This window comes from Staurois parvus, unplaced genomic scaffold (assembly GCF_062004578.1).
Source record: "Staurois parvus isolate SC_StPar_1 unplaced genomic scaffold, SC_StPar_1.0 ptg000648l, whole genome shotgun sequence".
In the NCBI taxonomy this organism is placed as follows: domain Eukaryota; kingdom Metazoa; phylum Chordata; class Amphibia; order Anura; family Ranidae; genus Staurois; species Staurois parvus.
In genome coordinates this window covers 3,398,442-3,407,649 of record NW_028318444.1, presented here as the reverse complement: position 1 = coordinate 3,407,649, position 9,208 = coordinate 3,398,442, and the positions used below count along the sequence as shown (strand labels likewise).

General features: G+C 40.3%; 1 long non-coding RNA gene across 1 annotated transcript in view; it reads right to left on the bottom strand.

The window, feature by feature from the left end:
• Positions 1 to 2,989: 2,989 nt before the first annotated feature.
• LOC149448921 (uncharacterized) overlaps positions 2,990 to 9,208 on the bottom strand; it is a 52,282-nt gene continuing 46,063 nt past the window's right edge. The window contains exon 3 of the long non-coding RNA XR_016315478.1: positions 2,990 to 3,225. This is a non-coding gene — a long non-coding RNA (uncharacterized LOC149448921). The remainder of the gene's footprint in view (positions 3,226 to 9,208) is intronic.

The window sequence follows — 9,208 nt, the reverse complement described above, 5'->3', positions numbered from 1 at the left end:
CTTCAGGTGCTTGTCAACAAAGGTCCAGCCCAATGGTCCAAAACTTATAAAGAATCAAGTTGCAAATCACTTTGTGAATGTATGTGATCCTTTTCAGTAAATGTACATTGCAAGGCTATCAATGAAACATCAAGTGTTTTTTCTCAAACTACAGTTACACTGATACAATTTAATACATTGCAACAGTGTATAAAGAGATCCTGTAAAATGGTTTCAAAATTGCAAAGAGAGCCTTGGAATTTTCTATGGAAGCTGACCACTCCAAGAAGTGTCACTTTCCTAGCATAGTCTGAGTTCCCCATTCCTGATATCAGATCATAGCCCCATCCTCTTCTAGGAGTGTGCAACTACTATCTGTGCTGACCCAGCATCTCTGACTCTCTCCTTACTACATCTGGGGGGAAGAAAGGGGACTACTTTAGTGACATCTCTGAGTCTGCAGGGACACCTAGCACTAGGCTCCGGCATTTTGAGTATCTAAACAAGACAGATTTTACAGGCAAATAACATCCATAAAATATATTAAATGGACATATAATCTTATGGGAAGATTTTTGTCAAACTGAATGATCTGGTGACCTGGATTTACACCCACTGGCTACTTTATTAGGTACATCTGTTCAATTGCTTGGGAATACAAATTGCTAATAAGCCATGCAGCACAAAAACGCTTTAAAGCAGAACTTCACTCAATTAACTTTGGCTATTTGTAATCCTTATGCTTCTAATATTAGTAAATAGATAGGAAGGCATATTATATTTACTTGTTGTAAACTTTTTTTTTTACATTTTGCCAGTTAATTCCTGGTTTCATGCTTAGGCAAATGGTGTCATATATCCCAGAGTCTTCTGGAAGAGAGGAGGGGATTTCTCAGCTTAGGACACCCTCCTGCCTGTATGCCTAAGCGAAGGGCAGATGGATTCCAGATTCCAGGAAGTAAATTTATCTGCCCTTACTTAAGATGGCCATGGCCAGAAATCCTAGAGGGGTGTTTTTCAAAGAAATGTCTCAGCAAAATAATGAATGGAGACAGGAATGGATGGGGGAGTTTGCTTTGAATATTAAAAATTAATTAATTAGTGTTTTTTTGTTTGTAGTGCTCAGATGCAGTGTAGTTCTGCTTTAAAGGTTGTAAACCCCTGAAATGAATAATTAACAAAACATATCTTTTTGTAGTGTGTACTTTTCTCAATCCAAATGTCACGCACTGCCCATCACAGAGATGAGTGCAATCTGAGGCCTGAGAGGAAGTAGAGGACACACCCACCTCTATACAATTTTAAAGGGAAACATGCACATCTGAGACTGTCAATCACCTGCTGTGTGCTGGGGCGGGGGCGTCTACTGGGATTGTCTGATGTTGAGTTAGACTTTTAGAAATGACAGATAATGGAGGAATGACAGAGCAGACAGAAATCATATTTATATTGTATTGATATGGAGATGTCCTTATAGTTCTTCTAGCCCTGCTGAAGGGGGAATTTTTGGACCCTCAGACTGCATTGGATACTTGCATTGACCCCTTGACTTTCATTGGAATCAAGTTGTATCTGGACCTTTTAACAGTGGTGTGGCACTTCAATTTCCATTTCTCTTACATCACTTCCAAGATGGCAGCACCCAACAACAGTCTCAGTGTTTTTTGGATGTGTACACAAGGGAGCTTTTACAGGTAAATAACATGCATAAATAACATTAAATGCACAAGTTTTTAATGAATCATCTGGCAACAGGGTCTCTTTAGTGCCTGTCTCCCCAACAGCTTCCACCTCCTTCACTCCTGACACCCAATTCACTGGTGGAAGCATATACACTGCTCAAAAATATAGCATCAAGTCAACTAAACTCCTGTGATATTGATCTTGGACAGTTAATTAGCAGAGGGGGTTGTTAATAAGTTTCAGCTGCTTTGGTGTTAATTAAATTAACAACAGGTGCACTAGATGAGCAACAATGAGACAATCCCCAAAACAGGAATGGTTTTACATGTGGAGGCCACTGACATTGTTATCCCTACTCATCTTCTTTGACTGTTTTTCACTAGTTTTGCATTTGGCTAGGGTCAGTTTCACTATGGTAGCATAGAGGCGATACCTGGACCCATCAGAGGTTGCACAGGCAGTCCAACTCCTCCAGGATGGCACATCAATACATGCCATTGCCAGAAGGTTTGCTGTGTCTCCCAGCACAGTTTAAGAGCATGGAGGAGATTCTAGGAGACAGGCAGTTACTCTACGAAACCTGGACAGGGCCATAGAAGCTACTTAACCCATCAGCAGGACCAGTATCTGTTCCTTTGTGCAAGGAGGAACAGAATGAGCACTGCCAGAGCCCTACAAAATTACCTCCAGCAGTCCACTGGTGTGAATGTCTCTGACCAAACAATCAGAAACAGACTTCATGAGGGTGGCCTGAGGGCCCGATGTCCTCTACTGGGCCCTATGCTCACTGCATGGCACCATAGAGCTCGATTGGCATTTGCCACTGAACACCAGAATTGGCAGGTCCGCCACTGGCGCCGTGTGCTTTTCACAGATGAGAGCAGGTTCACCTTGAACACATGTGACAGACGTGAAAGGGTCTGGAGAAGTCATGGAGAATGTTATGCTGCCTGTAACATCATTCAGAATGACCATTTTGTTGGTGGGTCAGTGATGGCCTGGGGAGGCATATCCATGGAGGGAGACACAGACCTCTACAGACTAAACAACGGCACCCCTGACTGCCATTAGGTATCGGGATGAAATCCTTGGAACCATTTTAAGACCCTATGCTGGTGCAGTGGATCCTGGCTTTCTCCTGGAGTATGCAGGCAGTTGCTGGAGGATGAAGGAATTCATACCATTGAATATAACATATAAATGAGCCTGATAATACCAATCAAGTAGCAACTGCTAACATCTCTTGTAGATAGCACAGAAAAAGACCTATATACTAGGAAAACCCCATGATACTTTAAAAGCAGAAAAGTATAAAACATACCACATATTAAAAGACCAATTGTCAATCTTTATTTAATGTAGTGGCCACATGGCCAGTAAGAACTGGTAAGGGTTCAACAGCATGTATGATACACCAACTTGATTGACAAACATATACCCAATGATTACAAATACACCAATGTAGATACATGTCTTGATTGATAGTGGTGTGTTCTTCCCATAACTCCCAACATGTTTCGGAATGAAATTCCTTCCTCAGGGGAGCAGTTTGGTATAATGATGCTGTGATACAATAATAACACATCAATGATGTATGCAACCATATTTACAAAGTATGAAGATGTATATTGCAAATTGTGAACAAGTACAAAACATGACAGATCCATGTACGCAAATGCCTCAAATAGTTGGAAAAATGTATGATCATTGTACGTATTAAAGAAGCTTATTTAATTAAAAGCAATCCATAAAGGAAAGGACAGTATGGCCACCATCTGCCTAGGAGCGTCAAAAAGATGGTACCAACACCCCCACAGTCCGCAAGACCGCTGCAAAGGATCAGCAAGCAGGAATACTAAGAACATGGCAGTCAGTGGATGTCCATTTGTAAAGCAGGTTGCCAGGGCCCCTAGGACACAATCCAGCAGGAAATCTGATTATGATATACCCACTGTACTATCAATGTAGGAACCTACAGTCAAACTTTTACTCAACGTAACTTTTTAAAGAAAAGTTCTTCAATAATTTGCACTGTGGAATATCATTGCCTCTGACCTCCCTATGTGTACTATTGACATGATTTTTGTTTAGTAAAAACTGGACCTAACCCTTAGCTGGATGACTTAGTTTAGTTAAAGTTCTGTATATCATAAACAATTGTCATGTATTTTTCTGTTAAATATTTTTTTTGGGTCAGTTTTTTCATCCCTTTTTGTACCTCAGTGCTGCTGATCTCCACCAGCTTCTTTTATCCAGTTCCTGTCTACGGTATATGCATTTCCTTCGGAGTTAAGCTGGCTATACATTGATTGAAACTGACCTGGTGATGAGTGTGTGGGCTCCCCTGCTCAACAGATGGCATCTGTTTAACCACCTGCCCTTCATGACCAGGGCATTTTTGTTATTCAGCACTGCGCTATTTTAACTGGCAATTGTGCAGTCATGCAATACTGTACACAAATTAAATTTATATCATTTTTTCACACAAATAGACCTTTTTTGGTGGTATTTGATCACCACTGGGTTTTACATTTTTTAATATATAAATAAAAAACCCAAAAAGTTTGGAAAAAAATCCAATATTTTCTAATTTCTGTTATATAGCATATCCAATGTTTAAAAAAAATCAAAAATAAAATTTCTTCATAAATTTAGGCCAAACTGCATTCTGCTACATGTCTTTGGTAAAAAAAAAATCCCAGTAAGTATATATTAATTGGTTTGTACAAACGTTATAGCTTCTACAAACAATGGTACAAACTGGAATTATGCAGATATGATGCTATACTGGTAATGGCGGTGATCAGCAACATATAGTGGGACTGTGATAGTGTGGTGATCAAGCTGGTGATACTTGATGCTGGCTGGGAGGTATATTAACTGACTAGCTGATACTGACATGAGTAGTGACACTAATACAGTGTTCAGCGCTAATACTGTATACCAGGATCTCCAAACTTTTTAAGCAAAGGGCCACTTTACTGTCCTTCAGACTTTAGGGGGGCCAGACCAGAAAATGTCCCAGCATCAGTGGGAATAAACAATGCCCCATCTTTGGTGTTAGTGAGAGAAATTGTGCCCCATCATTGGTGTCATTGAGCTCCATTCTTGGTATCGTTGGGATGAACTGTGCCCCATTGTTGGTGTCATTGGTTGGAATTGTGCCCTATCATTGGTATCACTGGGAGGAATTTGTTGGTGTCAGTGGAATAAATAGTGCCTCAAGAGCCAGATAAAAGCTAGCAAAGGGCTACATCTGGCCCCCGGGACACAGTTTGGAGACCACTGCTGTATGCTGTAACAGTACTAATGACACTGGTTGGGAAAGGGTTAACATATATGGGCAATCAAGCGGTTAATTGTGTTCCCAACAATGTGTAATGTGTGTTGCTTTTACTTTACTACATGAAAATATTGGTTGTGTCACAGAAAACACAACCTCTTGATTTAGCTTGAAATATTTTCCATTTCAAAATGATTTAATTTTAATAAAAAATGTTTTACCACTGAAGGCTTATATGATTTGTATATTGCATATTTGAATGATTATTAGTGTCATGTTTAACTGTGTCTTTCTCTTTAACATTAATGAATGTACAGTATAGAGGCATATCTCGGTTTACGAATTTAATTCGTTCTGCAGGACTTTTCATATTGTGAAAAATTTGTAAACCGAAACGTGGTTTCCCATAGGAATGCATTGAAAACCAATTAATCTGTTCTGGAAGTCAGAAAAAAAGTCTTTTATCTGTTCAAAACTCTTTATACAGTGCACTTTAAAGGCATAGTACTGTACAGGGACATTATAAAAAAAAATTTGTAAATGCATTGAAAACCAATTAATCCATTCGTATTGCGAAAAAAATTTGTAAACCGAGGTATTATTTTTCAGTGGATTTTCATTTGTAAACTGAAAATTACGTTAAACTAGACATTCGTAAACCGAGGTACGCCTATACTATCTCAACCTTGTTATGTGGGCCAGATCTGGAGCTTTAAATGGTATGCAATGCCCACGATTGACTGCACAGTGTTGACTGCTGATCCTCAGTAGTTTACTATGTAACAGCTCAGTCAGGATCGGGGGGGCACTGATGGCATGTGCCCCAGGAAAAGGCAGCAATATATAAAGCCCACTTGCTCTGCCACCACATTTATACATAACACTGTCATAAAGGAGTCAAATATCATTTATGTAATCTAGATTTAGATGCAGCAGTGTGGTTTAACCTGGATACTGGAAGTTAAAATGTATGTATGCCCAAAAGGGTTTTTTTTTCTAGCTTTGGATAGATAAGTGAGGGCCCTAGAACCCCTGTCAGGCTGTGGGGGATTTACTCCTCTGTTTATCCTGTTGACCACTGTCAGTGGACACAGAGTAGAAGGAAATCCAAATTATTACAGTTTCGAATAACAAAGAAAAATCTAGTGCATAAATAGGACCAGGAACTTATAGCCAGCCTTGATAATATTGCGAACAATGGTATAAGCAGTGATATATAAAAGTCCTTAACCGCTTCATGCCTAAGGGTAAAACAAATCTAAATGCCTAAGCACAATTCTGCAACTTTGACATGTGTTAGTAAAACCCTACATGTCATCACAACTACTTTTTTTTCAGGACAAATTGGGCTTTCATTTGGTGGTAAATGGTAATGGATATCTCCTGATTTTGTTTTTATTATCAAAGGAAAACTGGCTCATAATAGTAAAAAAAAAATCATTTTTTTTATTTAGATGTGTGTTTCTTCTTACTACCATACCCTACCACTAAAGAACAACCCAAAATAAATTCTCCAGCGATATCATATATGTGTATGTTATTTGTTGTTTGTACCCATAGTACAGCCCAGAAACAATAGTGCACATTTTGTTTTTGTTTTTTTACCTAAAACACACTGACACTGACATTGACACTAACTGACACTGATACCAATTTTTTTTTAAATCCTGACCCTTGACCTTTGACCCAGACCTTGACCCAAACACTAACCCTGGCACTGAACTAGATCAAACCTTGATCTAGGTATTTTTCTTTATTTTTTCTTTTACTTTTTAATTTATTTATTTATGGGTTTTTTTTCTACAAACATTTTTTTTCCTCCCTATGCCAGGAGTTAGAGAGATACAATGTATCTCTCTCCTCCATTCATAGAAAGAGAAAAAAGCAAGGGGGCCGGGCTGTACAGAGACTGATCACTGCGATAGCCAATCAGAGGCTATCACAGCGATCATGTGACCCGGAATCGGGAGTCCGGGTCCCGATCGTTAGAACGGGACCCGAGGCTCTCAGTGACACCGCGGTCTTTGTGCTGGGAGCGCACCGAGTAGAAATAACCTAAATCAGTGTATATTATTTAGTCTGTGTGAAAGTTATAGAGTCCACAAACCACTGGCATGGTTATCAAGAAACTCTGATATAGTGGTAATCAGGACGTAAAGTGGCAGTGATCAGGATCCACTGGTGTGGTGGTGATCAGGACCTGCTGGTATGGCAGTGATCAGGACCCGCTAGTGTGGTGGTGATCAGAACCTGCTGGTATGGTGGTGATCAGGACCTGCTGGTGTGGCGGTGATCAGAACCCATTGGTGTGGCAGTGATCAGAACCTGCTGGTATGGCGATGATCAGGACCTGCTGGTGTGGTAATTAGGACCTGCTGATGTGGCGGTGATCAGGATCTGCTGGTGTGGTGGTGATCAGGACCTGCCTCTCGGGGGATCAGGGAGGAATTTTTTCCCCTGCAGGAGCAAATTAGATTGTGCTTTGCTGGGGTTTTTTTTGCCTTCATCTGGATCAACTGTGGGTATAGGATTATAACATTTTTTTTGTTTTTTTTTGGATGAATTGGATGGACTTTTGTCTTTTTTCAGCCAGACTAACTATGCAACTATATCTTATGCTGTCAATCCTGAAAAAAAAAACAGGATCCCAATCCTATCGGGTCCTTATGAACTTGTAAAAGTGTAAAGAAACACTATTGGTTTTCAATCCATTTTGAAGGTCTCTAATATGCTCACCCACCCTAAGGCTACGTTCACATGGTCACACAGGGACTGCCAGCGGCAGCCATTGGAAAGAATTAGTACATTTTTGCTGGCAGTTCTAAACATTGCCTGCACACACTACAGGGACTGTCAGACTTGTACTGATTCTGAGGCAGGATCACAGGTCAGGATCCTGTGACTGACTATGGACACAGAAAGTGTGTGCCCAGGGTTGGCGCATTTGCAGAGTATTGGACGCACACAAACTGGCCTCAGCTAAATAGGTAGTTTGTATGCAGCCATAGCAGAGTGTTGCTGCATCCAGAGGTGGTGTTTAGATGCCTCTGAATAGAGCAAAGTATAGACACCTATTCAGCCTTGTTCATGTAGGATAACATGTAATGATTGTGTCGTCTAATTCACCAATTAGCCAATAACTAAACCATATACAGTATGTAGTCATACATGACAGAAAAGATTCAGGCTGAATCAAAGTGGGTGACTGCAGAGGAGATACAGTGCTGATTACATGCACAAGTGCTGTATGACCTTCACATGTGAGCTCTTACCCTCTGCTATGCTGCATTGTGTGCTTGGGTGTGAAGGTGGATGCCCTTCTCAGCAATACTTTCCCTTTTAGGCTCCATTTCCACTTGTGAATGGAGCCTTTTCAAATAACCCGCTGGAAACTCAGCGGGGTTCCCTGTGATTAGCTGCAGGAGGGAAGGCCCAATTAAAACTTTTCATTTATTTTTAATTAAAAAATGTATTTTAATTTAAAAGTAATCAGAACCTGACAGAGCATCCAGGACGGATTATCCACAGGTAACCACTGCATGAACGATTACGTGAGGATGGCTGCAAATATCTACAGGAGCTATAAGGATCCCATTGCTTTCAATGGATCTTCCTGTCTGCAGCTAATCGCAGGGAACCCTGCTAAGTCTCCTGTGAGAATGGCCTCATTTGCACATGTGAATGGGACCCAAAGGTATGTATGCACCCAGGTGGGTGTAGAATCTAGACATATGTATTCACAAATAAACATACACTCCCGGCCACTTTATTAGGTACACCTTGCTAGTACTGGGATGGATCCCCTTTTGCCTTCTGAACTGCCTTCATTCTTCATGGCAACAAGGTGTTGGAAACATTCCTCAGAGATTTTGGTCCATATTGACCTGAGTTACTGTCACCTTTCTATCAGCTCAAACCAGTCTGCCCATTCTCCTCTGACCTCTGACATCAACAAGGCATTCCTGTACACACAACTGCCACTCCCTGGTTATTTTCTCTTTTTCGGACCATTCTCTGTAAACCCTAATGCTGATTGTGCTTTTCCAACTGTCAAAAATAACTGTCATTTTCCAACTGTCAAAAATAACTGTCATTTTCCAACTGTCAAAAATAACTGTCATTTTCCAACTGTCAAAAATAACTGTCATTTTCCAACTGTCATTTTCCAACTGTCAAAAATAACTGTCATTTTCCAACTGTCATTTTCCAACTGTCAAAAATAACTGTCATTTTCCAACTGTCAAAAATAACTGTCATTTTCCA